Source organism: Tenrec ecaudatus, chromosome 12 (genome assembly GCF_050624435.1).
Source record: "Tenrec ecaudatus isolate mTenEca1 chromosome 12, mTenEca1.hap1, whole genome shotgun sequence".
NCBI classification, from domain to species: Eukaryota; Metazoa; Chordata; class Mammalia; order Afrosoricida; family Tenrecidae; genus Tenrec; species Tenrec ecaudatus.
This window is the reverse complement of record NC_134541.1, coordinates 93561261-93589086: the sequence shown is the minus strand read 5'-3', so window position 1 is coordinate 93589086 and position 27826 is coordinate 93561261.

Below are 27826 nucleotides of genomic sequence, written 5' to 3'. Positions count from 1 at the left end.
TATATGAAACAATATTCCACTGCTATCAATGTGCTCCACAAACACCACTATTTTTTTCAGATGTAGATTGGCAGGTTATTCTTTCTCGTCTATTTAGCTTGTAAGCATTTCTGAAAAATTTCCACCACGGGTAACTATGCTTGTGTTTGAAATACCAGTGGTATATCTCACAGGATCATGATGACTTTCAAGTTAGGATAGTTCAAGAACCTGACATGTCTGACAACTTGGCATGCTAGCCTAATTCCGAATGGCAAGCACATCTCTCTTCTTGCTTTCTCTAGTTTCTGTAGACCACTGTACCTGAGCATGCATGGCTTAGGAGGTTGTGGAGTTAATTCTTGCTTCCTGGAGTAACCCTTAACCAATGACCCATAGGAGTTGTTGGACAAATAGCCACACTCCCTCACATTCTGGGCAGAATAACTAGTGGATTTTCTACAGTGTCTCCAGTAAGATTAACCTCCAGTTGCTCACAATTTTAAATTGTTTGATAATGTACTTTTCATTGGCTGCCTTCTTTCCCTTTTCTATTTCCCATTTCCTTATTGATATCTCCCCAGAAAATGGCTTAATTAAAACCTTTGTCTCAGGATCTAATCCTATGGGGAACCCAAATTCAATCACACTAGACATTTGTCAAATCATGGACTTAGTGGTTATATCTATTATATGTGTAGGTCATGGAAGAGGAGAATTCATACCAACCCTTTGAATAGTCATTCAGAGTGCCAACTGGGTCCCCAGCATAGATCCTGGACATCAAAACTCACTGTTTCCTGTATCATAACACTTCCTTTTAGGCTTCATTCATTCAAAAAACTCAACAAATAGCTTGCTGTCTCACTTCAAATTTTGTAGTGTGCAAATATGGCTATGTTTTCATTGTGTGTTTAGCCCTGGACAAATCAGCTTTGACCAGGAAGGTGAAGTCATGTGGAAAAACAAACCAAAAACACTAGCAGCTGTGTGTTGTGGAAGAAAACCCTGTGGATGAAGTGCAATTTTTAGGGAACAGAGACCAGTAAGATAAACCAATAAGTGTCCACTGTTCTGATGTTAAGGAGAATCCTGGTGAGGCAGTAATTAAGCACTTAAGGGCTAATCAATCAGCAGTTCAAACCCACCATCTTCCCCAAGGAAGAGTTACGATGTGGCAGTCTGACCCCCATAAGATTTACATTTAATACCACTACCAACTGATCTGAGAGGGATAGCATTAGGGGATCCTGGATCGCATTCTTAACGAGCTCTAATGGCAGAGTGGACTCCTCATTGATCTCCTAACCACAAAGTAAGTGGTTCTAACCTATCAGTTGGTCCATGTGAGAAATATGAGTTTGTCTGCTCTGGTAAAGATTTAACCCTTGGAAATCAAAGGGTGAAGTTCTATTCTATCTTGTAGGGTCTCTATGCGTCAGCTTCAACACAATGATAATGAGTTTGCTTTGGAATTTTGGGATAGAATAGGAGAAATATGTGCAACAAAGTTTAAACTCATTTTAAATGTTCAGTGGTATTGCTCAGAGAGAGATTCTTGGAACCCACAAGACTGTTGTCCTTAGGCACCTTCAGATCTGGAATTGAACTCATTCCCTTGGCTCAATCTTCAGCCAAACAATAGGCAGATCTATAAGGTAAAAAGTAACACTAATAAACTATTTGAATCAAAAGGATATAATTTATTCAAAGATAAAGTTCAGAAGGGTCAGGAAAGAAGGGGGAATGGAAACAGGAAATACAAGGAGGAAGTGCGATAAGTGATATTACGTTGAGCAGATTACAGTCAATATCATGAAGCAAAATATGTGTGAACTGTCAAATGGAAAACGGATGTATTCTGTAAACCTTCACCCAACTCACAATAAAGAGATTTTTTTTCAGCCTTGGAAACCTATGAGGCAATATTCTGTCCTGTAGGGTACCCATGAGTTGAAATCAACTCAGTGGCAATGGGATATTGATGCTGATGCTTTCTGCCGATTCTAAAAAATAGGGTTATTAGCAATTATTGTGGAAATAGCATGAATGAGACTATGTAAATGGGGTTGGTTACAGATAAATTCTTGTAAATGTTAAAGGATAAGTGATTTTGGATGGACTTACCCAAAAAGAGAAAATTATTGCAAGATTTTGTTCCAGGGATAAAATAAAAATAGGTTTCCTGTGGGTAAGAATTAAGCCTATAGATATGGAATTTAAGGAACTGGTATTCCATGATGGTCACCTTCCCGACACAATCACTCAAGACAAAAAGTGGGTGTATAAACAAATGAGGTGAAGAAAGCTTATGGAGCCTAGCTATCAAAAGATAAAGAGTCTAGGGTTTTAAAGACTAGAAGGTTCACAAGTGGCCATCTAACTCAGAAGCAATAAAGCGCACATGAAAGAAGCACACCAGCCTGTGTGATCACAAGATGTAGAAGGGATCAGGTATCAGGCATCAAAGAACAAAAAAATCATATCATTGTGAATGAGGGGGGGGTACAGTTAGGGGATCCAAGATCTATCTGTAGGCAACTGGACAACCCCTTACAGAAGGGTCGCTGGGAGGAGATGAGCCAGTCAGGATGCAGTGTAGCAACGATGAAACATATAACTTTCCTCTCATTCCTAAATGCTACCGCGCCCACTATCATGATCCCAATTCTACCTTACAAACCTGGCTAGACCAGAGAATATACACTGGTCCATACAGGAACTGGAAACACAGGGAAACCAGGACAGATGACCCCTTCAGGACCAGTGATGAGAGTAGCAATAACAGGAGGATGGAGGAAAGGTGGGGCAGAAAGAGGGATCAGATTACAAGGATCTACATATAACCTCCTCCATGAGGGAGGGACAACAAAAAAGTGGGTGAAGGTAGATGTCGGACAGTGTAAGATAGGACAGAATAATAATTTATAAATTATCAAGGGTCCATGAGGGAGGGGAAGGGGGAAGGAGGGGAAATGAGGAGCTACTACCAAGGGCTCAAGTCGAAAGCAAATGTTTTGAGAATGATGATGGCAACAAATGTATGCAGTGGATGTATGTATAGATTGTGATAAGAGTTGTAGGAGCCCCCAATAAAATGATTGTTTTTAAAAACCTCAAAGAGCAAAACACACTATGGTTTATTGTACATCAATGATACTTCAATAAAATTACATAAAAAAAGGGAAAAAGAAATGGAATTTAAGGTAAAGAAAGTATTCCCTTTGAGGACCATATTGCAAAAATATATTTAGGCAGGCAATTAGATAAAGACATTTTAAGTCTGGGCTTCTATACCTGCCATCTTTCTGTTATGAAAAGTATAATTAGCAACTAGAATCTCTCATACAAAATCAACTCAATATGGTCTTTCTGGTCTGACCTCCGTGGTGTTCTACTCTGCTTTGATGGAGCTCACCATATCATGACTCTATAACAAGATTGAGGAGTTATTTGCATTCTTATGTGGAAGGTAAATCTGTTTGGCCATTGTGTTAGACTAGTTCATTTTCTTTCCTACCCTCCCATCTGCCATTTTAATTCAAAACAAGGAGAAAAGCATGTATGTGCCTTTTGAGGAAGGAGAAGATTTTGGTGTGGAAGAAATTCTCTTCTGGACTGCAAGGTAAGTATTTACCCCCTCTAGCCCTGTTGGAGGAGGGGAAAAGGAAGAGAGACAAGGCAAAGAGAACAACATAGTTAGTTTCATGCCTCCTTACTTGACCTGGGGATTGAGGGGAATATCAGTGACTATGGACCTCTTGTGCTCCCCATTTGGAAGCATGAAGAATAGAGGCTGCCAGGCAGAGCAGCCCTCTGGGAAGTCACTGAAGACAAACATATAGAGAGTGCCATCAAGTCTACTGTGATCCATGGAGACCTTATATGAAATGGAATGGATTGCTGTCTGATCTTGCACCATTGTCACACATTCCTGAATGTTGAAGTCCATTGTTGCAGCGATTAGGTCAATCTGTCTCAATAAGGATCTTCCATGTCCCTCTATTTCATCAAATATGATGTCTTCTTCTAGCAATTGTCCACTGATAGTGTGTCCAAAACACATTAGTCAGTCAGTGTTCTCTGGTGAACCATAAGGTTTTCTTTCAGTAATTTTTGGAAGTGGATTGGCAGGCCCCTCTTCCTTGTCTGTCTTAGTCTAGAAGCTTCACTGAAACCTGTCCACCATGGGCAATCCTGCTGGTATTTGAAATTCTGGGAACAGAGCTTCCAGCACCATAACAATACACAAACCATTATAGTACAACCAACTGACAGATGAGTGGAGGATATCTATATCTATATATGGAGAGAGAGAGAGAAAAACTGGCAATGCAGTCTGATTAGGCAGTATTCTGATAATCTGCTGCTAACAGAAAGTATCCCCACAAATAACATCTTAAAGTAATGATAATATCAATTTGCTCACAAATCTGCAATCTGGGCAGAGCTCAGTGAGGACACTAGTTTTGGCTTCATCAAGCATTAGCTGGGGTAGCTCAAAGGACAGAGGCTGCAGCTCTCTTAAGACTCACTCCCTCACACGACTGATACTTCTATTGGTTGGAGCTCAAGAAGAACCCTATATGTGACTTTTTCATTTGGCTTGGTCTTCCTTGCAACATCCTGACAGGGTCCCAATGGTGAACAACCCAATACGACCAGGTAGAAGTCACAGAGCAACACTTCTGCCATAGTCAAAGGCCTGCCAAGATGCAAGGAAGAGGGAAAGCAGGCCCTGTTTCTGGAAAAATGAACACAAACTCATCTTGTAACAAGAGAATGTGCGATGTGCAACATTAGGACAGTCATCTTTGAAGGACACAACCTGCCATGAGCCAAGATACAGAGACAGATTACTACGAAAGTGAAAGGACAGGATTTAGACTTAAAGATAAAGCCACAGACTTCATAGGACAAGAGCAATAGGGAGACAAGCAAAGGAAAGCTCTAGGACGCAAGCCTAGCATGGCTAAAGATAGGGACAATGTCAGGACTGAACTGGAAGCAAGCAGACACCTGTGCAAGGCAGAACCCGTGAAGTTGTGAGTGCCTTCAAAGCTAAGTCAAAGTACCTTGGGGCGTGAGAAGGGGAGGAGCAGGAGAAGGAATTAATGGGTAGGCTTATTGAATTTGTAAGTCTGGAGACAGAGCATCAGGAATAGCTGGGTTCTGGCACTCAGTTGAGACCATCAGAGTTTGAACCTTTTCCTTTCAGAGCTGTTTCCTTTTGAGTTTCACGCAGGCTTCCTGATGACAGCTGTAGTTTTATCTAGAAGCTCAGGAATTCTATTAGAGAGAGGCTCTTTTCCTTTCTAATCATTGGTGGTACTATCAGGTAAGCATTGGATTGCTAACTGCAAGGTTGGCAGTGCTACCCTACCAGCTACCTCATAGGGAAAAGGATGGAACTTTCTGCTCACATAAATATTTACAGTCTGAGAAACCCCACAGGGACCTTCTATGATTCAAAATGGACTCATTGGCAATGGGGAAATTGTTTCTGGGGCATTTTTTAGGGTTAGATATCATTAACCTAGCATGAGTCTCATACGGAGTCTGACCCAGTTTCTTTGGACAGAGGAAAGTCATGCCCTGACTAGCCAGGCCTGGAGCTGGCAGATTGGGTCAATGCCAGCAGAAGCATGGAGATGGAGCATGGTGGAAGAGTTATCCCAAAGATACAAGCCATGTGCTGTGAGTGGAAGAAGGGCAAATGAATGCTGCATTAATTAACCAGTCATTGACAAAATGAGGTTGCATGACAAATGGCTCCAAAACCCAGCAGTTCAACAAACAGCCCAACCCCTTCCCTCCCACACACACAGTTCTTAAAATTCAGGATCAGGGAGATTAACTGGAACTTTGAACTTGGCACTTCAGGGCTTGGAAGAGGTGACAGTGCATGTAAAGGCCTTGGGGCAGGAGAGACCTTGGTGTGACTGAAAACCCAGAAGAAGACTAATTTGGGGGAGGTGAGATAATAGGAATGGAGTTTTCAGTGAGCATTTCCTTGAGAGCCTTCAAGCAAAAGCGATTTTTCTATATTCATGTTTTAGAAGTAGATCTCCACCCATTGGGTAAAGCTTTGGGTATTGGATTGGTGTCGGTATGCAGGGAAAAAATAAATGGGCTTGTTATGGATTAGGAGCCTGTGGTAGTCACCTAATCTTGTGTCAAGTTAAGGATTAGGAGTGTAGGCGTGGAGTTTAGGCTGCCAATCTGGAGATAGTCAGTGAGATTTTTATGTGGGCATAGCCTCCTTCTGAGAACTCTGAGAAATCTGGTACTTCCTCCTTGGAGGTGGAAGACACCTCTCTCTCTCTCTCTCTCTCTGCTACTCCTTGGGAGACATTGCAGAAGGCAAGCCAAATGGATGCGACCAGACCTCTGAAGCCAAAGAAGCCTCAGAGAGATCACTGCCAGCACTGAGATGCTTACTATGCCACTGGATCCACAAGACTTTCCACCCATTGGCCTGTGATTATCCTGCATTCAGCATCACTGCACATGTTTTATGGGTCTGAAAAGGAATTTATAGATTGGTATCAGACATATGGGCTAATATCAGACTTATGGATTTGATGTGCACTGGCTGGGACGTTTGCTTAATGTACAATTACTGTTTGATATAAAACTCTCTCTCTGGATTTATAAGGTAGAATTAGACCAGAACATGTACTCTGGTACAGACAGGAGCTGGAAACACAGGGAATCCACGACAGATGATCCCTTCAGGACCAGTGGTGAGAGTGGCAATACCAGGAGGGTGGAGGGAAGGTGGGGTAGAAAGGGTGAATCGATTACAAGGATCTACATAAAATCTCTGCCCTGGGGGACGGATAACAGAAAAGTGGGGGAAGTGAGATGTTTGACGTGTAAGATATGACAAAATAATTTATATATTACCAAGGATTTATGAGGGAAGGGGGAGGAGGATGGAAGTGGGGAAATGAGGAGCTGATACGAAAGGTTCAAGTAGAAAGCAAATGTTTTGAGAAGGATGAGGGCAACACATGTACAAATGTACTTGACACACAATGGGTGGATGGATGGATGGATGGATGGATGGATGGATGGATGGATGGATGGATGGAATGACTGTGATAATAGTTGTATGATCCCCCAATAAAATTATCAAGGGTTCATAAGGAGGGGGGAGTGGGGAGGGAGGAGAAAAATGAGGAGCAGGTGCCAGGGGCTTATGTGGAGAGCAAATGTTTTGACAATGAGGAGGGCAATGAATGTATAAATGTGCTTTATAATGGATGGATGGATGGATTGTGATAAGAGTTGTATGAATCCCTAATATAATGATTAAATAATAGGGAAATGATTTTTAAAAACCACCAACTCTCTCTCATACACATGAGTCTCCCTCGATTTTCCTCTAGCATACCCAGACTAATACACAGTTCGCCCCTGTCCTATAGGGCCGCTATGAGTTGGCATAGACTTGAGGGCAGTGGGTTTGTTAGGGCTTTGGAGTTCAGCAGGCCTTTGTTGGTGTGTTTGAGTCTATTTTTGTAGCTGTTGTGTGCAGGTCAGTGGCTCATCTTCCAGCACTCTATAGGACCATATTTTGTTGTGACCCATAAGGCTTTCCTTTGTTAATATTTGGAAGTAGATCACCAGGTCTTTCTTCCTAGTCTGCCTTAGGCTAGAGCAGTGGTTCTCAATCTGTGGGTTGTGACCCCTTTTGGGGTCCAGCGACCTTTTAACACGAGTCACCCGATTCATGGCAGTAGCAACATTACAGTTATGAAGTAGCAAGAAAAATGATTTTATGGTTGGGGGTCACCACAACATGAGGAATTGTATTAAAGGAAGGTTGAGCACCACAGGGCTCGAGGTTCCACTGAAGCCTGCCCATCATTGCTGACCCTTCTGGGGTTTGTCATATCGGTGGCACAGCTTCCAATTTCACAGCAGCACTCTAGCTACCACTGCACCACGAACTGATAGACAGGTGGTGGACTGTTCTTAAAAGCCACCTGATTTACGATGCTTTGTTTTGACAGCCCTGGAAAATGGATACAGAATCTAGTTTCATAGTCAATGCAAGACACACCTTGGGGCAGTAGGGATGGCATGAAGTGAATAGATTCAAAGTATATTTTAGGGAGAGGAAGGATGACAGTTAATGCCTGGGGGGTGTGCAAGAAGGAAGGAAGCAGAGACACCATTGATATTAAGTGCCTGAGTTAAGACAGGAATTTCCAGGGAAGCTGGTGGGTCATGATGGGAGAATTTCACACTCCCCGGGGACAGGGGGACCATTGATTAGTTCATATGTCTGCGCATCTTCTCAGACAATAGAGGCTTTGTCATCCTCAAATGAAGCATGCAGTTGGAGCTCAGAGAGGGCATGCAGTGCAAATTAAGACTGGGTTGGTTGAGATGGGTGGACCAGGGCCACTAGTCAATTCTGAGGAGCTTCAGAAAACCTGCCCAGTGTCTCTTGGAGAGTGGGCATGTCTCATGGCCACAGAGGGCCTTTTAATGTTTCACCTCCCACTGCAGCAGTGAGAGGCTCTATCAGCTCATCCTGGAGAGGAAACATACCACCTGCCATCAGGTTCATTTCTTCAAAAAGGATGGAAGAATACAAATGAAAGACTACAGTTTGAAGGGGTCTTAGGCAGACTATCAGGCTCATTAAAGCTTCATTTATTAAAACTTCATTATTCAGAGACATTCTCCCAGTAGGATGTATGCTGGGGTGGGGGTGGGCATGAGGAGGAAGGCTTGGAGCAGGGTAGGGGAACAACCCCACACCCCCAAAAAATACCTTCCCAAGAAGCAATTCCAGTGGGCACAGATTAGATAGAAGTTTCATCCTCTGGTCACTTGATGTTTGTCCCTCTCTTTTATCTGAATGCTCTTTCCACATTGCTCAGATGAAGCATCAAATTTATATTAAAATGCAAGTTAGGAAGCATCATCCCCAACCAACCTTGTTCATCAAAATGGTAGTGCTCTCTCCGGGTACCCTGAGTTCAGTTTGTCAACAAGCTGAAGCAGTTGAGCTGGGGCTCTGTGAGGCCCAGGAGCATGAGTTCATTAATATCCGACCCATAATGCCTTGCTGGGTTTATGCCAAAAAAGCCCTGTCACTCCTTACCTTAGGATTTACTCACTCTTTGAAACAGGCATTTATTTACACACAGTTTGACCTCATGATGGTGTTCAGCAGATGTGGATCTTACTTATTTGCATTGTTCTGTGACAGTTGCAAAATTCGTTAGTGGCTCAGGGATCAATCCTCTGTGGACTGCCCCGAAGCTAGATGAAGCAAGCGGGTTCTCCCTGATTCATCCTCCCTCCTTAGCAATGCTTGCTAGTCAGGATAACATAGTGCCCATTAAAGAAACTGCCTGTGTCACTTTAAATTGGTGACCTGGGCGGGAGGGAGGGTCATGATCACAAGTGACGGAAACTGACGCTTGACTAACTTAGGGAAAAAGGCATAATGGTGGATAAATGTTGGGAAGACAAGAAAATGTGGCAAATGCCTGGGCAATCTCAGGGCTGTGAAGCAGGTAATGGCGAAACACTCCTCCTGAGGCCAAAGCGTGCCCTCTGTAGTACATTAAATCACATTCACACACACCCATTCATGTTCACATGGAACCTGAGGCTATGGCCTTACTTGGAGAGGAGGTCTTGGCAGATGTGCTTAGATAAGTATATCAAGAGCTCCATCTTTCTGGGTTTAGATTTCAGATGGATACTACATGCACTGATTGGTGTGTTCTTATAAGAAGAGGAGTGGGCACACAGAGATCCCGTGTGAAGACACTGGCAGAGATTGGATCAGTGCATCTATAAGCCAAGAAATATCAAGGATTACCAGCAGTGACCAGAAGCAGAGAGAGGCTACTTTGATTCTCCTTCAGAGCTCTCAGAAGCAATGAATCTTGCCCACACCTTAATTTTAACCCTTTGTCCTTCAGAAAAGTGAGAGAACAAATGCCTGCTGTTTAAGTCACTCGATTGGTAGCCATTTGTTACAGCTACCCAAAAGAACCATTATGGATTGATCTGTAGCCCCCTCAAAATATGTGAGAAATTTGAACCTTGGTGGACATGATCCTGTTTGAAAAGAAGGGAGTTCTTTTGTAATATAAATGAGGCCTTATGGCCACTGGAGATCCCTTCATAGAGGGGTTTAGAAGAGGAGATGGGTCAGTCAGGGTGCGAGGTAGTACCGATGAAGAACACAGCTTTCCCCCAGATCCTGTATGCTTCCTCCCCCCAACTACCATGATCCAAATTCTACCTTGCAGGGCTGGATAGGGCAGAGGTTGTACACTGGTGCATATGGGGGCTGGAGGCACAGGGAATCCAGGGTGGATGATACCTTCAGGACCAAAGGTGTGAGGGGCGATGCTGGGAGAGTGGAGGGTGAGTGGGTTGGAAAGGGGGAATTGATTATGAGGATCCACATGTGACCTCCTCCCTGGGAGATGGACAGCAGAGAAGGGGGGGAAGGGAGACTCGGGATAGGGCAAGATATGACAAAATAACAATGTATAAATTACCAAGGGTACATGAGGGAGGGTGGAGCGGGGAGGGAGAGGAAAAAAAAAAGAGGACCTGATGCAAAGTGCATAAGTGGAGAGCAAATGCTTTGAGAATGATTGGGGCAGGGAATGTGCGGATGTGCTTTATATAATTGATGTATGTATATGTATGGATTGTGATAAGAGTTGTATGAGCCCCTAATAAAATGTAAAGAAAGAAAATGATTAGGGCAAAGAATGTACAGATGTGCTTTATACAATTGATGTATGTATATGTATGGATTGTGATAAGAGTTGTATGAGTCCCTAATAAAATGTTAAAAAAAATGAGGCCATATGAGAATAGGCTTGAGCCTAAACCTAAACACTTCTGAGTTAAAGGCCAGGATAGACCCAGTAACACACAGTACGGGGAGAAGGATAGCAAGGAATGCCAAGGAACTTTCTGGTATCCACAAAGAAGACCCTGACCTAGAGTCGCACCCCAAATTTGAACCTGTATGCTCCAAAGCAGGGGGAAAAGTGTTTTAAGGCTACTGACTTGTTGGATAATTTTTGGTTAAGGAGATTAAGACAGGAACTTAAGACATCCTCCAATCCTTCCTCTGGCTTCGTTCCATTTTTCTCACATTCAAGAGTCCTCCTAGAGGATTCAGTCAGGTTGTTGTTGTTGTTGTTCAGTGTCATAGGGAGGGTTTGGATTCATTGTGACCATACACACAACATAATCATACACTGCCCGGTCCTGTACCATTCTCACAGTTGTTCTTAAGTTTGAGCCCATTGTTGCAGCCACTGTGTCAATCCCATTTGTTGAGGGCCTTCCTCTTTTTCATTGCCCCTCTACTTTCCAGAACACGATGTCCTGCTCCAGGGACTGATCTCTCCGGACAACATGTCAAAGTTAAGGCGAAGTCTCATTATCCTTGCCCTGAGGAACATTCTGGCTGTACTTCATCCAAGTTAGATGGGTTTGTTCTTTTGGCAGTCCATGGTACATTCATTACTCTTTTACATCACTACTAATCAAATATATCTATTCTTCTTTGTTCTTCCTTATTCAGTGTTCAACTTTCACATGAATATGAGACAGTTGAAAATACCATGGCCTGGGTCAACCCGCCCCAGTCCTCAAAGTAATCTCTTGCTTTTCAACACTTTAAAGAGGTCTCGTGTAGCAGATTTGACTAGTGAAATGTGTCATTTGTTCTCTTCTCTGCTGCTTCCATGAGAATTGATTGTGGATTCCAGCAAGACAAAATCCTTGACAATTTCGATCTTTCCTCCATTTATCATGATGTTATCAATAGGTCCAGTTGTGAGGGTCTGGGCTTTCTTTACATTGAGTCATAATCCAAACTGAAGGCTTTAATCCTTCATCTTCATCAGCAAGTGAATCAAGTCCTTCTCATTTTCAGCAAAATTGTGTCATCTGTATAATGCAGGTTGTTAATAGGCCTTCCTCCAACCTGATGCTCCATCAGGCACTGCCCCTTAATGAGTTTAGGTCATGAAGGATAGTCCTCCATAGGCACATTGATTATTACACTACCCCCTCACATAATAAATTCAGAGAGAGAAAATATCCCCAAAGCAATGGAAAGCTTACTAGAGAAGTGGAGGGTGCTCAAAGCCAAAGGTGACACAAACTGGAAATCAATACTAGTTTTCAATACCTGCAGTCATCTAATAGTTCACTGCACTATCTAAGGAAAGGTGAGGAGAACTGGGGCAATTCCATTAAAAAAAGACAATGCAGGGTATATAAGTCTGTCATTCCTCTGGAGAAGAAAAACACATAGTTGGGTTGTAGAGCTTTGTTTGCTAATCAACCGAATGTAGTTGTAAGGCAGGGGTGTGTGTGTGCGCGCGTGTGTGTGTGTGTGCGTGCGTGCGTGTGTGTGTGTGTGTTGAAGGGAGGGGCTTGCCATTCTATTTCATAGCCAGGAGAAAGATGAGCCTCTTCCCATATCTTTTGCTCTGTGGCAAGTTACTGATCTACAAGGAACTTTTATTTGACAAGGACATTGCCGAGAAAAAAACGGGAAGCTTGTGTTCATCTCTGCTGAGAGGTGGAGTCAAAGAGATGGGCTTTATGACAGACACCCTGATCGTGCAACCAAACTATGAAATGGCCTCATACATTCAACACACATTTGCTGCACCTCCCCAGTGTGCTGCCCAGATATTACCAGGCAGAGTGTTTTATGGGCAGCATTTTAGAGTTAGGCAGGCAGAGGGAGTGTCTTTGTGGGTGTTGCCTTTACCAGTCCTTGGATTGTTCTGGGACAGGCATGTCTTTTTCCTCTAAAGTAACTGATCGCGTGTAAAGAAGGAGTCTCCTCAGTAAGACGGGTTGAACCATACCCAACCTATGACAATCATCTCAATTGGAACACATAGCGACCCTATACAAATACTCGTAGGGTTTTCAAGTTTGTAACTCTTTTGGGGGGTCAACAACCATATCCTTCTCTTACAGAACCACTACAGAGTTGAGCGTTGTGTTAGCAGCTGAATGCTTAATCACTGTGCCCATTTTGTTTGCTGAGCCGCCCTCAAAACACTGAACAGGTTTTCTGGGTACAAAGTATGTCCACTTCTATATCTGGCCTAGGGTGTTTTCTCCAAGTTGATAGGAGGTGCAAATCAGTTACTAGGGGTTTGGCAGAGTCAGTATGGAAACTGGGAAGGTGTATGAAATTTGAACCAGAGTAGAACAATTCCAAGACACTTCCTAGGAATTCCTGGCATATAATATGCAAATGATAGTCAAGACATAGAACTGTGTCTCTGTTCTTGGTTCTGTCAGTACCTGGTGTGGCCACAAAGGAGAAACCTGGTCTCCTGCTATTTTGAGCATCTAGTGTGAATGACAGGAGATAAGTCACATGCTAATGAACCCTGGTGGTGTAGTAGTTAAGCACCATGGTTCCCGGCTATCAAAGCATATAGCGTCTGGGGTCTTAAAGGCTGGAAGATAAACAGGGGGCCATGTAGCTAAGAAACAACAAAGTCCACATGGAAAAAGCACACCAGCCTACACCAACATGATCGCTGAAGACAAAGCGGGTGCATAAGCACATGTGAGCATGTTTTCTTGATGTGCACTCACCCTTTACATACAACTCTCTTATACATACGTGTTTCTGTGGATTTGTTTCTTGAATGCACCCAGACTAACATAAGCAGCGTGGAACGCATTTAAGAAGCCTAGACAAGGGCAGGGCAGGATATTCGGAGGGACTGGATCCAGAATTAGAGAGGAAGGAGCCCTGGTGGCAAAACGGGCTGCTAGCTCCCTGTCCCACAGGGGACAATGAGACTGCTGGCTCCCATGAAAATTTACAGTCTTGAAAACTCCATATAGGGTCACTGTGGTTGGAATCCACTGGACGGCAGTGACCTTTTGGGATTGAAGGTGGAAGCCACCAATGACTTCCTGCCATTGAGCCAAGGAGCCTCAGGAGAGGGTGTGAACTTCTGGAATGCAGTGAACAACCTCTGCACATCTGCTTTTCGTGTTGCCCACGTCATGCCCTTGGCCTTTGCTTAAACATATTCATCCAGAAGTGAACCATCACAGCTGCTCCCTCGGGAAGCTGGGGGCTGAGCTCTCTGGTTCCACTCTGTCAGCATTTCTGGTCCGGGTACCTCCCCTCTGCCCCGGCACAGGCAATGTGCTTTTGGAAGCAGTGCTCCCTGGGTAGTGGGTGTGATTTGCCTCCTCTGGCCTAACATGATGAATGCTGAGAGGGGTGGATACTAGGGGGTTAAACTCCCTGAACTTTACCTAGCCCAGGGGAAAACTTATTATTTAAAGTAAGCTTTAGACAGAATCTTTAGAAAGAGAAATGGTTAACTTTATGTACACAATTACTCCCCAACACATAGGCTCAACCTCATAGGCTGTGGATGACCTTGAGCAGGTGCTCAGTCACAATGGGTTTCTATCAGGATTGAGAGTTCAGCTCTCTCAACTCTCCAACTGGTTATTAGCACCATAGTCTCGTTTCTATTTTTGTATTTACTTTGTTTTTAGGGGGAAAAGACTCCCAATCCAACTATATTTTATTAGGAACTCCTTTGCTAAGTTTTACACAAGAAAAAGGCACAAACTGCTGTTCTGGATGAAGGAGAGCATCCGCATGAGGCCACAATGGTGTCGGAAGGCCCACAGCCACAGTGACTTAAATAAAATGACACCCATTCTGTCCTGCTGACTCTGACTCATAGTGACTCTGTGTAGGGATCCTGAAGTTGCTACCTTTACAGGAAGCAATAACCTCATCTTTCTCCTGTGGAATGACTAGTGGCTTTGAACCAGCGACCTTGCTCTTAATAGTCCAACACTATCCAGCATTACCACCTCGGCTCCTGAAAACTTAAATAAGACATAGAAAACAAACAACTTTGTCACAAAATTGTGACTGAAGACAGATCAATTCATGGAGTTTCAGGAGGGCCTGTGAGAGCATGAGCAGGACCTTCATTGGGATGTGCACACTACCGTATATCGTTGAGTGTGGCCCGGGGAGTGGACGCAAGCACACTGCCTGAGGGACAAGCTTTCCACTGCCAGTCAGCAGTAGGAAAGAACTCAATGGCGGCTGAATCTGTGGCCCCTCAAAATGGATGTAGGGTCTCCACATAGACTCTCACTGTGAGCCACAGCCTATTGCTCAAAATTTAAGCTCAAATATGACTTAAACGCCAAACATTCTGTTTCCTTAAAATAGGGTACTGCCAGGATCAGCTAGAAGTCTGCGTGACCTATCAGATCTCAACGCCGATCTCAAATCACTTCACATGATCCATTCTACCAGTCATGTCAAGGACAACTAGAGGTCTGCATGAGCGAGCCCAAATCGCCTCCTCACTTACCCATTCCAGAGGCTGTGCCCGTATAAACTATCGACTAAGGCATTCCCATATGCCGTGGTTATGAAACCAACCATCATGCTGGAATAAGGACCAATCACGATGCAAGGGTCAGGATCAATGGGAAAGAAAAATAGGGACTGAGGGGAGCCAAGAGGGGTCGCTTCACTCAATCCCTAAACCTGATCTAATGTCACTAGACTGGGGTCTTCCTCACATCTCAAGGGCACCCGATTCATGATTGAAGTGAATTGTGCTTATTCAATCTTTGTTCTGCTTGCTGTCCTGCTGTGCTGCATCCTCTTCTTGCTTTTTTGTGCATGGCTCCCTCCGTTGTGGTGATAAATGGCTTGAGAGGGATTTGACATAGGGAGAAAGCCCACCCGCATCAACTGTCACCAGAAGCAGACACTAAGTCCATTTCTCTCACCTCACAGAACTATGCACACCAGACACTGGTAGGGCTGCCTGGGAGGGGAACCCTTAGTACAGTGGTTCTCAACCTGTGGGTTGCGACCTCTTTGGGAGTCATATGACCCTTTCACAGGGCTCACCCAATTCATAACTGTAGCAAAATTACAGTGATGAAGTAGCAAGAAAATCATTTAATGGTTGGGGGAGGGGGGCATCACCACAACAAGAGGACCTGTATTAGGAAGGTTGAGAACCACTGCCCGAGTGTGTTTAGGACTTTGCTGCCCTCAAGGTCATCAGACATTCCTGAAGGCAGAGCCACTGCAGGAAGCCCTTCTGGGAAATGCCCTGAAGACAGGTCTCAACCAACTCTACCCTCACCCTCCTAGATCCTAATCATAGGATGCATGGAAATGCTCCCTGACTCTTCGAAGGCTGTAAGTCCATGGGAGCAGAAAGCCTCCTCTTTCTCCCTTGGAGTGGTGGCTGGTGAGTTCAAACTGCTCACTTTCTGGCTAACATAACCCACAGACCAGCTCCCCCTGAGCTCAGTTTGGTTTGCCGTACAGCACACATTGTTTGGAACCTTCTGAAATAGCTATGCACATGTGCAGGTTGGGGGAATTTTGAACAAGATGCAGTTTTCCACTCTCTCTTGGCAAAAATAATTTTTGCAAAAGGCTTGTATTCTCTTCTGGATCTGAGTAGCATCTACTCTCATGAAGTCATAGCACATACATTCATGCTACAGTCCTCCCCACTCCCTAATGTCTTACGCTGAGTCTGCTCCATGCTTTTCTGTGTCCTACATGGCAGCTGTAGGCACCCAAGGCATGGGCTCTGCAGCCTGGGTCCAAATCTCTCCTTCCCACTTCCTCACTGTGTGGTCCTAGGCTCATGACTTTATCATCCTGTGCCACTGATTTTTCATCTGTAAAAGGAGGCCAAATACAGTCCACACATAGGCTTGTTAAGTGGAATAATTGAATTGTTATACACAAAAACTTAGAACGGTGCTTGGCATCTTGCTAATACTATTAGGTGGTTTAGCATAGGGACTGGGTCATCCATTACATATGCTCAGGTTCAAACTTCCGGCCAGGAAGGGGTGGTACACCTAGGTGGGCATTACACCTGGGTTGGCCCATCTGGGCCAGGTGAATTCAATCCAGCCATTGGGGTTGACCATGACCGTCAACCATGCCTCCCTATGGAGGAATTGAAAAAGCAGGATCTTGACCGCTCCGATGTCTCCCTTCACCCACTTTTCTGTTGTCCGTCCCCCAGAGAGGAGGTCACATGTAGATACTTGTAATCAGTTCCCTCTTTCCAATCCACCCTCCCACAACCCTCTCAGTATCACCACTCACAAATTATCAAGGTTTCTTGAGGGATGGGGGAGCGGGGAGGGAGGGGAAAAATGAGGACTTGATGCCAGGGGCTTAAGTGGAGAGCAAATGTTTTGAGAATAATGAGGGCAATGAATGTACAAATGTGCTTTACACAATTGATGTATATATGGATTGTGATAAGAGTTGTATGAGCCCCTAATAAAACGATTTTTTAAAAAAGAAAAGAAGGCAGGATCCCGGAGCCCACTGAGTGACTTTCTCTCCAGCAGCTTCTAGGTAGGCTGTGCCCCGTGAGGAGCCCCGAGGTGCCTGTGTAAACCTGAAACTTCTTCTCTCAAAAAACCCACTTGGATCACAATCCAGGCTTCGAATTGAATTCTTTCTCGCGCGAAGCCAAGGCCTGAGGTATATCTCTCCCAGGAGAGATCTAACAATAATATCTCTTATTATAGCATTAGGAGCCCAGGTGGTGTAGTGGACTGTGCATTAAGCTGCTAATCGCAAGGTCAGGGTTTTGAACTGACTAGCCCGTCCGTGGGAGAAATATGTGGTTGTCTATTTCTGTAAGGCAGTGGTTCTCAACCTTCATAATGCCCCCACCACCCTTTAATACAGTTCATGTTGTGGTCACCTGCAACCATAAAATTATTTTCATTGCTACTTCATAACTGTAATTTTGCTATTGTTATGAATTGGTTGACCCCTGTGAAAGGGTTATTTGATCCCCAGTGGGGTCGCGACCCACAGGTTGAGAACCGCTACTGTAAGGATTTAAAGTCTCAAAACCCCAAAGGGGCAGTTCTTTGTCCTATTGGGCCGGTATGAGTGGGAGTCAATAAAATGGTAGTTAGGTTTTTTTCTGCATCAGTATCAGATTCTGGTGGCAATCTCAGTCATCACGCATTGTGGTCTGGTTTGAACTCTGGTAGATCTGTGGGAAATGACTGCCCTGGTTTGAGGTGAGGGCCACGGTGCTTCAGTGGTAGATCTCTCATCGTCTTTCACCGGGAAGACCCGGGTTCGATTTGCAGCCAATGTGCCCCAGACTGTCAGTGAAAGTTTGTATGTTGCTATGACACTGAGCAGGCTTCAGTGATGTTTCCAGACTGAAATAGAATAAGGACGAAAGACCTGATTATCTCCATCCACACATCGACCTACGGCCCTCCACGGTTGGCTTCCCCTCCCAGCCCTGGTGATAGCACAGACTGGCATAGTTTGCTCCGCTTCCCATGTGGTGCCCATGAGAGGCTGACTCGACAACCACGGTCAAGATCAACAGCTTGAACTACTTTCTGGGTCTACAGAAACAAGAACAACCTTCTGAAAGGAGGTCGCATTGCTATTTGGTACTGGGAGAATGCCTTTGTGACAAGGATTGTGCTCTGGATCCCAAAGACGACTTTTAAACACAGCCACATAGCAACTCCGGAAATTGCCATAGTAGAAGCCAGGTTTAAAAAAAAAAAGTTCTACTGGCTTGCTCAAAGGAGGCCAGAGGTGGATGGGGGTGGGTTGGGGTGGGGTGGGGTGGGAGACTCCTCTGTAAATGAACAAATTTGTTTCCTTACATATTTGTCATGTCTTTTGGTCCTGAAAGAAATGGGGGGGAAAGCAAACGAGAGGAGGAAACGGCGACTGACAGTCATCTTGTTGGTATTCCCACAGCATCCCCTCCTTAGGCACTTGCTGCCATCTCATCCAACTCCACTCAGTATATTTTCACCCAGCAATAATGCAGAAATGTCTGTGTACTCCAGTTTTATTGTAGTCGAACAGCGTTTACGGGTTTGACTTTCAACTCAACATGGCAGGACGTCTAGAAGCAATTATAACCAGCACCTGCTCTGTCTGTGCGGTGGGCAGGCAGTGACGATCCCCAGCTTCCGGAACACTAGTGCCCCCTCCCAGCTCAGGATAATGACGGTGACACTCGGCCTCCTTGTTGTCTGGGGGAGCTCTAGGAGCTCTCCTCTGAAAATTCATATTATTGGCATTTCTTTGAGTGAACACATCAAATTAGTGACTGTAAAGGAAGGCGTAGGAGATGATTATTGGTGACAAGACAAGCTTCAACCACCTCCAGAGAGCATGTCTCCTAAGTGCAAAGTATGGAGAGGTAGGAAACAATTGACCACAAATGGAATAGGCTCTGAGTCTCGCCACACAATGTATGTGCATGGTCACTGAGGCGCCAACATTATGGCTGGAGGACGGGTATGGTTTGTGCAGCCGTGATTGCCATCCAGAACGTGCCATGCTATTGTGAAAAACGATTTTTTTATTCTCAGCAAATCTCTGCTTCCACTTGCTTTAATGCTTCGCCAGAGAGCCAGGGACTCTGGGAGGGGTGGGGACGCACAGAGCTGGGCTGACCTCAGGAACTCATGTGTAAAGGGCTTTTGCTCACTTGGAAGCAGGCTGGGTTCACAGCTGTTCTTTCTGGTAAAGCTTGTTTCTGAACCTTGCCACGTCTGAGTCCGAAGAGGGAAATGAAGGTGACAAATGCTGCGAGGAGCCCTGGGCACATCTTGGCTATGGTCCTGCTTAAGTCTGTTTCATTTGAATCCCAGTTTTACCTTTCCTCCTTTCTGGGTTCTGAAGCATCAGATGGGTGCCAAATGCTTCCACGGACAACTAAAGCTGAACAAGGTGCAGGCAGATGAAGAGCAACGGGAGGTTGGTGTTTGGGAGAATGAATACTTGGGCTTCCTAGGCCAGTCCAGCTGGTGGTTAGAGCCCTGTTTCAGATTCCACTGAAATCTCCTAGTGTCCAAGGACCAAGTGGCTCCTAAGTCCAGAATTTCTGTTACATGTCTCACCAAGGAGAAGCTGGGCCAAAATGCATTGAAGAATAAAGCAGGAGCTTGGCTTGTGAATCCACTCCCTGATTCTGAAATTTCAAAGGCTCCGTGCACAGACATTTCAACACTGAAAGCACAGCAGGGAAAATCAAAGACTTGGGCTTCCTCCTTGCCCCTCTTTTAGGGCTTTTATGGTTTTCCAAGGCGCCTCCCAGAGCCGAGTGTTGTATAGGTCATGTTTAAAAATGTCGTAGTTCTGAGGGACTTGCTGTTCTGCTTTCTTTTGCAAGGAGACCCGGTTTCTTGTCTTGTGGCCAAACACAGAGCACAGATGTCTGTGGGCCCCCTCCCTTTCCCCTGACCTTTGCTCTCTTCTCTGGATACCTTACTGACCTGTTCTCCCTTACAAGATCTGAACTGCTCACACACTTCGTTAAATTCTCATCCTAGCGAGTAGCATCCGAGCATCTTATTAGAGCCTGTATGAGTTCTGTTCTGGATGCCTATTTGTGTAACTTCAGGTCTCTGGCATGGAAATGTCCCATGCCCACAGACCCACACAGGTAATATAAACTCCAACAGTAGTTTAAGGTTTAAGGTGGTCACAGGGAACACTGGGGGCCGTGTCTCCTGGTGAACCCCTCAGGCTGTCTAAAGGGGCTAGTTCCATCTCAATGTAGCCATGCAGGAATGTAGACCGGTTAGGTAGCAAGACAAGGGGTTGTTCCTCTCCATGCTTAGGGGGCCCCCTACAGGAGGTTGGAAGCCAATGCGGGCTAAGCCTAAGCCAGGAGAGCCCTTAAAAGGCTGGAATCTGGAGACCACCGCCCCTTCCCTTCAGCTGCTTCTCTGCCTTCCACTCAGCAGGGCTGAGTGTGCAGTGTCATGAGGGTGCCCGTGTTCAGTTTAGTGTAACGCCGGAACCTTCTTCTCTCATGTATATAAACCCACTCGGATTACCAACCAGGCTTTGGTGTGAATTTCTTTCCAGTGTGTAGCCAAGGACCGAGACATTTCCCACCCGAGAAACCTAACAGACCCAGACTTACAATAAACCCATATTTTTATTTATAAGGCAAGAGGTGACCAGGTCTAGACAACAAAGGTGAAGAGGGCCCTGGGTTTGAGAAAGATTCTGAAGTAGAATCCATAACCCTTAGAAATGTATTGGCCTTAAGGGAGGGGCAAAGAGGGCTGGATTGAGAAAGTCTCTGGCATCCAGTTCTGACTTGACTTCTGGATCCTGAATCCTTCAGGGCCATGACCTTGCCCTCCAGCCAGACCTTCCAATAGCCGTCTTCTCAGAGCCTTGTTAAGTTCTCATAATACATTACACCTGCCATCCTGTGAGCAGCTACCAAACCCAGGTACTTTTTTCAAAGACAAGCTCGCTCTCTCTACCCCTAAGAGCAGGTAGTTTGGGGATGATGGATAGGAGATACCACAGAAGACAAATCTGTTATCTTCCATGGTGCACAAAACATGCTGTCACAACCAGGACTCGTGACAATCCCTCAGTTTCCTTAATTGCTTCACTGCTACTTTTTAATTAAGCCTCATTAGATCATCATATATTGATAAGAGGGATGACCCTGAACTAGATGCATAAATTAAAGCTATCCTCATCCTGTGCTTTTATATGAATGTGTTAATTATTTTTGTCATTAGGGAGAATAATGGAGGGATGGAGCAATACCAAACGGAGTTTGACAAAGTGTTGGTGTTTGCTGTGGCAAACGTGGTGCGTGTCAGATACAATCCGTCACCCAGTGAGTCTGCAATTAACACCAAGGGACAAAGGTAGGATTCCCTGTAATAAATAACCTTCCTCCCAGATGCTAATGGAGACCCAGCAGGACCCACTGTTGTGTTGTCGCAGTTGTACACGGGCCCTTAGAGGAGACAGAGCTGGTGTTTGAAACGAGTCTTGTTTGCCCCCAGTTGGCTCACACATTTGTTTTTTAAATGGCATAATCACTAACATTTAAATACAGGGTGATGTCACGTAACAATCTGCAGCTTCTGAGAAATGGAGAGGCCCGACTTTGCTGGTTGACAGTGCAGAGGGACAGGGGAGCAGTCAGATATGGTGATCAGAGTTTGGAATCCTTGCTTTCCAAGTACATGTGTCAAGGAGTTCAAGGGTTCAGAAATTTAGGAGGGAAGTTACAGAAGACAAGTTTGTGTGGTCGATAATAAACCAATATAGGGGTTGAGATTTCAATCTGTTGGCTATTTATTTTGTGCTTGGTAGCCAACCAGCCCAGAATTCCTGACCTCGCCGACCTGTGAAACAAGGACCATTCCAGAATGACATAGAAGCAAGCACGGAAGCGAGGGCATCCATTACCCCGAATGTGTAGGGGTCAGGAACTAAGTGCTTTCTGTAGAACAGCTCCAGAAGGCAGACCTTTGGCTGGAAAACCTGTTAGGGAGCTAGCATAGGGACTGGCAGGCCTATTACACATGCTCAGCGGTCCGAGCTACCGGCTCATGAAGTAGTGGCTCACTGCATGCTCAGAAGTTCAGGTTTCCAGCCAGGAGGGGGAGCTATGCCTGGGTGGGGCTGTACCTGCATTGGCTCACCTAGGCCAGGTGAATTCAATTCAACAATTCAGCCAATGGGGTCGACCCACGTCATCGACCACGCCTCCCTAACCACTCATAAAACTCACGGGGATCCCAAACCAGGCCTCGGCGTGAGCTGTTTCTCGCGTAGAGCCAAGGACCGAGGCACACCTGTCCCCGGAAAGGTCGAAAAGAAGCGGTGCTGTGTGATTCGGAGCTATGAGGTAAGCCGGCCCCAGGAGTGGGCTCTCCCATGTTGGTCTCACGGATTGGGGGACCCTCTGGGCTCCTTTTACCTCACCACCCTCGGGAGAATTGTTGGGTTGAATTCACGGTGTCCGTCTTTGCGCCGTTTCTTGCTGGTGTCCGTCTTTGTGCCGTTTCTTGCTGGTGTCCGTCTTTGCGCTGTTTCTTGCTGGTGTGCGGGACTTGACGTGCCTGCTTTCCCAGGAACTCGCCTGCCTTCCCGGGCTGCATTTGTGAGGGGGCTGGGACGCTGCTGCCTGGAGCCTGGGAGGATTTTGACTCCCAAAGCCTTCTCGAGGCTCAGTGTATAAGGTTTATTTGGACGTGAAAACAGAATCAAAGATGCAATTAACGAAGTTTTAGAAGCAGGCTTTATTATTAATATACAATTACTTTTTCATGTAAAGCTCTTTCTTTTTTTTATAAATCATTTTATTGGGGCTCATACAACTCTTATCACAATCCATACATACATCAATTGAGTAAATCACCCTTATAAATTCGTTGCCCTCATCATTTTCAAAATTCGCCTTCCACTTGGGTTTCTGGAATCAGCTCATTTTCCTTTTTTCCCTCCCCCTCCCTCCCCACTCCCTCTTCCCTCATGAACCCTTAATAATTTATAAGTTATTATTTTATGTTATCTTATACTGCCTGGGGTCTCCCTTCACCCACTTTCCTGTTGCCCATCCCCTAGAGAGGAGGTTATATGTAGATCCCTGAGATCGGTTCCCCCTTTCTACCCCCACTTCCCTCCCGGTATCGCCACTCTCACCGTTGGTCCTGAGGGGTTCGTCTGTCCTAGATTCCCTTTGTTTCCAGATCCCAACTGTACCTCTGTGCATCCTCTGGTTTAACCTGGTTTGCAAGGTAGAATTGGGATCATGATAATTGGGGGGGGGAGGGGGGAGGGAGAGGAAGCATTTAAGAACTAGAGGAAGGTTGTGTTTTATTGTTGCTACACTGAACCCTGAGTGACTCATCTCCTCCCCACTAGCCCTCTGCAAGGGGTGTCCAGCTGTCTACAGATGGGCATTGGGTCCCCGTCATGCACTGCCCTCATTCACGGTGATGTGATTCCCCACCCCCCCGCCTTTGTTGTAAAGCTTTTTCTTATACATATATGAGCATCACAGGGTTTAAAACTAGCAGAATATTGTCCTCTAGCAGACCCAAGAGATGATAGTAAGCTCATTACCCCTATATAATTGACTGTGACTTTTAATGGTTCTCAGGTGAAGAGTATAGTTTCCCTGCGGAATTCCTGAGTGTGTGAGTCTTTGCTGCAGCTGGGAGTGGATGTGAAGTGCAGGCCCAGCTTTCCAGTTGGTAGATGGGTGCTTTGTCACTGTACCACTTGGCACCTAATCAGAAAAAATTCACACACAAAAAATAGCTATATATATATATATATATTAACAAAATGCCCCAAGAGCAATAAAATAAAAAGTGATGATGCACAAAGGAAAAGGAAAACTTAAAGAAAAATTTCTAATAGAGGTCAAATTAATAAAAAGAATAATAAAATTTCTAACTATAAAGGTAAATTTTTAATTTATTTTAAAAATCATTTTATTAGGGGCACATACAACTCGTATCACATTCCATAATGCTGTGTAAAGCACATTTGTACATTCATTGCCCTCATCATTCTCAAAACAATTGCTCTCCATGTAAGCCCCTGGCATCAGCGCCTCATTTTCCCCCTCCCTCCCTAATGAACCCTTGATAATTTATAAATTATTATTTTGTCATATCTTACACTATCTGATGTCTCCCTTCACCCAATTTTCTGTTGTCCGTTCCCTAGGGAGGAGGTAATATGTAGCTCCTTGTAATAGGTTCCCCCCTCTCGATACCAGGGAAATATTTTTAAGGAAAGCAAAAAACACTAAAAATCAAACTAGGAGAGATCAGGAAGGACATGAAGGAACAAAATGAGAAACTGGAAATTGAAAATACCTAAACAAACAAAGCAATTAAAAAACACAAAACTTAAGAATGAAGCAATGATTAGGAAAATCAAAAGAAACACTCAATAATAGACTTGAACATCAACAAATAAGATTGAATAAAGGAAGTAGAAGGAAAAACCTCCCAATTTATTAAGACTCTGGTGGCACAATGGTTGAAGTGATTGGTAACTAACAGTAAGGTTGTGGGTGAGGGGGGTGTTGTACCCACCAGTGGTTCCATGGTAGAAAGATGTTAATTTGCTCTATACAGATTGATGTCTTGGAAACTTGAGCAGACAGTTTTACTCTGTCCTCCAGGGTTGCTATGGGTCAGAATTGGCTTGAGAGCACTAATGACATATGAGGAAAAAATAGAAACAAAATAACCCCAATGGAAGTATATGTTATTTAATGAAGAAATTCAACACCAGAAGGATTGCAATTCCAGCGTGCCCCAGTGGAAATAGAGACATAGAAAAGTATTCTATGAGATAATGTCCCAGGCTTCAGCAGAAAACCACGCCCAGATCTACAGGAAACCACAGCAATGCCAACAAGAAGTGCAAGAAAGATCTACTTCATGTTCTATCCAAAAAGTTTCTTGAAAATTAAATCCAAGGAGAGAATTCTGAAAGCAGATAAAGAAAAATGCTATATAACACAGCAACGATTTTTCATTAGAATCAGTGTGGATTTTCCCTTTAAAAATTCTTTACGCCAAAGCCAGAGTAGCAACATATACAAAGTTCTGATTGAGAACATATTTCAACCAGAATCCGTCATCCAGTAAAGTGGTTGCTGGATCAACTGATGAGCAAGAAGGCTCCTCAATATAAAAGCAGCCGAATGCAAACAAAAGAAAACAACAACAACAAAAAAATCAAAATTAAAAAAAGAGATGAAGATCACTCAAAAAACAAATGCAAAATGAGTGGAGTAGATACTTCATTTGCATTAAAATTTAAATATAAATCCTCTAAATGACTCATGCTCAAGGCAGAAAACAGCAGAATGGATAATAAGAAAAAAATGAAACAAAGCACCCAACCAAGCATGATCCATCTTTTGCAGTCTACAATAATACAATTTAGACATGTGGACATAATCAGACTGAAATAAAAGGATGAAGAAAAAGACCCCATGCAACTTGCAAAGAAACACACAACAGTAGTTGTGTACTAATATTACATGATATAAAAGTCAAACAAAAATCTTTTATCAGACACAAGGAAGGTCATTACATAATAATAAAAGGGTTAATCCAGCAAGGAGACATAACGGTAAATACAAGAGCAATGCTGTACCTAAATGCACGAAAGAAATTCTAATATGAAAAGAGAAGTAGACACAGCTGCAGTCATATGAAGGCCTTTAACCCAGATTGCTTTAGATTATTCACAAACCATATAAAAAGAAGCTCACTAAAGGTAGACATTGAAAACTTGAAACCTTAAGGCAAATGGACCTAATGGACATATATAGAACACACTACCAAGTACATGAACACCGCACATTCTTCTCCAGCTCGGGGCCATTTTACAGAAAAGACTACAGGCTACGGCACGAAACAAGTTTCACCTAGTTAAAAAACAGGAAATCATATAAATCATCTTCTTTGACCATATGGTCTGAAAAAATTAAAACAAACAAACAAAAATACAGGAAAAAATAAGGTGGGGGAGGGGGAGTACATGGAATTGAAATAACACAGTACTTAAAATCTATGGTGTCATAAAATATTAAAAGGTGAAATTATATATAGAAATCTTTGGGACACAGCAAAAGCAGTACTCAGAGGGAATTCATAGTAAAAAATGCATATGAGAGAAGAGAAGAGCTAAATTCATTAATTTAAACAAACAATGTAAACAAATAAGGGCAAGCAAAAGAAGCCAAAGACTACCAGAAGAAAGGGAATAATAAAAACCAAAGAAGAAATCATAAAAAGAAAAAGAATAGCAGAGCCATAAACATATTCTTTGGAAGGCTCAACAAATTATATAAACCACTGACTTTAATGACAGTGGGAAAGAATACACACACACACACAACACAACCAAATTATGAAGCGAAATTCACAACAGATTCAACAGAGGTATAAAAGATTATAAATGATTAAAATGAAAACTTATTTCAACAAAACTATAAAACGTCATAGGAATACATTACTTATTCAGATTAAGCTAAATAAAGGTAGAACTTTAAACAATATCTATTACAACAGAAGAGATTGAAGATGACATAAAACCACCGCCAACAACAAAAATATCCAAGATGAGATGGATACATAGAGAGTTACACCAAACATTCAAAAAGGCTTGATAAATCTTATTCAATTTCTTCAAAAACATAGAAAATGAAGGAACACTCTCAAACTCTTTCCATGAAGCCAGCACAACCCTAATATCTCAACCAGGCAACACCAAACAACAAATCTAATGTATGGAGTCAATTCTGACACATGGAGGCATGACAGGACAGAGTAAAACTGTCCTTTGTCAATTGTTGATTCATTCTGAATAACTAATGGACAGAAATAAAGTGCCCATCAACTGATGAATAAATAAGCAAATTGTGATACATAAAGTGGAATTCTAGATAATCACAAAGAACAATGACGATTCCAGGAAACAAGATGGATCAATCTTGGAGGCATTATGTCAGGTGACATAAGGAAGCAGTAAGGACAAGGTTGTATGATACCATTTTTGTAAGAAAATGATTTCTATAGCAATGCTCACTGGTGGTGACAAGGGGCAGGAAAGAAAGTACACTTGAGACCATTGTTGTTGTTATGTCTATGTGAGTCATAGAATTATGGATAGAATTGCAAAGAATGGGAATTCTAGAATACTTCATTCTGCTTATGCTAGATACGTATATAGACCAAGAGGCAGTCATTTAAACAAAGCAAGGGGATACTCCATGGGGTAAAATCAAGAACAGTGTGTGTCTCAGCATTGTATACTTTTACTACATTTATTCAATCTGTGTGCTAAACAAGTAAGCTGAAGAGCTGGAAGATATGAAGAAGAAGTTGGCATCACAACTTGAGGAAGGCTCACTAACAATCTGAAAAATATTTAACTATCTCATGAATT